Below are 1,612 nucleotides of genomic sequence, written 5' to 3' on the forward strand. Positions count from 1 at the left end.
AATAGGGAGGGAGGGAGGGTGAGACGAAAGCCTTGTTGCCGTTGCGCGCGATATTACTGACTTGCCCGAAATTACAGGATATATTAGAGGTGCGTATTGCCAGAGTTGATTGTTTAAATTCGCAATTGTTCGCCTTGATTGTTCGCCTTGGGAGCATGTATTTTTCTGCTCTCTTCACTGTCTGCGCGCTCTCACTCGCTGCTCTCATCTCTTCTCCTCTCTCTCTCTTCTCTCTCTCTCTCTATTTTTTCTGTCTTCTCTCTCTCTCTCTCTGCGCCTCTTTCCGCTCTGCTCTCCCTGCTCGCCCATCTCTCCCCTCTCTCTCTCTCTCTTTCTGTCTCTTCTCTCTCTCTCTCATCTCTCTCTCCTTCCCTCTCTCTCTCCTCTCCCGCCCTCTCTCCCCATTATCTCTCTCTCTTCTCCTCTTCTCGTTTCTAATTTCTCTTCTCTCCGTCCTGTCTTTCGCCCACTCTCTCCCCTCTCTCTATCCCTCCACCCTCTCCCCCCTCTCTCCCCCCATCTCTCTCTCTCCGCCACCACCTCCCATACACCGCACGGCGAGGTCTTTTATTTGATGAGGGAAATCAATTTGTGATCTTCCCCTCCCGCCCCTCCCCCTCCCTCCCTCCCCTTTCTCCCGCCCCTCCCCCTCCCTCCCTTTCTCCTGCCCTTTCCTCTCCTTCCCTTTCTCCCTCCCCACCCCCTCCCTCCCTTTCACGCGAAATTACATGCAGTCACGCAATATCACCGGCTATTGACGACTGATAGAGGAGAGAAGATGTACGATGAACTTTTCATAACATGAGCATTCAATACAGCAGATATACGGTGGACGTGTCATAGCATTAGCATGCAATACAGCAAATATGGAGTCACATAGCATTAGCATGCAATACAGTAAATATGGAGTCACATAGCATTAGCATGCAATACAGCAAATATGGAGTCACATAGCATTAGCATGCAATACAGCAAATATGGTGTCACATAGCATTAGCATGCAATACAGCAAATATGGAGTCACATAACATTAGCATGCAATACAGCAAATATGGAGTCACATAGCATTAGCATGCAATATAGCAAATATGGAGTCACATAGCATTAGCATGCAATACAGCAAATATGGAGTCACATAGCATTAGCATGCAATACAGCAAATATGGAGTCACATAGCATTAGCATGAAATGTAAGAATGCGACGATTGAGGAGCAGGAGGAGGAGGAGGGGGAGAAGAAGAAGGAGAAGGTTGGGGAGTAGGAGAAGGAGGGGAGAAGAGAAAGGAGATGAAGAGTGAAGGATGGGGAGGAGATGAGAAGAAGAGGAGAGCAGGAGAAGATGAGGAGGAGAAGAAGAAGGAGGTGGAACAGGAGGGGAGGAGGAGAAGGAGAGTGCCGAGGGGATGCTGTAGACTGCTAGAGGGATAGCGCAGCAGTAAGATAATAATGCTGTGTCTTTCATATCGGTTCGCGTTCGATTCACATCGTATGCAATTATTCCGATGAGTCTAACTCTATTTCTGTCTCAATCGAATGCTATCTCTCGTTTCCCTGTCCCGCTCTCTTTCTCTCTCTCTCTCTCTCTCTCTCTCTCTCTCTCTCTCTCTCTCTC

The 1,612-nt window shown here is 48.4% G+C and overlaps 1 protein-coding gene across 1 annotated transcript in view; it reads left to right on the forward strand.

Moving 5' to 3' along the window:
- Positions 1-1,612, forward strand: part of LOC106817267 (beta-1,3-glucosyltransferase-like) — a 9,404-nt gene that overhangs the window by 559 nt on the left and 7,233 nt on the right. The gene's annotated exons all lie outside the window — the stretch shown is intronic.

Source organism: Priapulus caudatus, unplaced genomic scaffold (genome assembly GCF_000485595.1).
Source record: "Priapulus caudatus unplaced genomic scaffold, Priapulus_caudatus-5.0.1 Scaffold1655, whole genome shotgun sequence".
Classification (NCBI taxonomy): domain Eukaryota; kingdom Metazoa; phylum Priapulida; class Priapulimorpha; order Priapulimorphida; family Priapulidae; genus Priapulus; species Priapulus caudatus.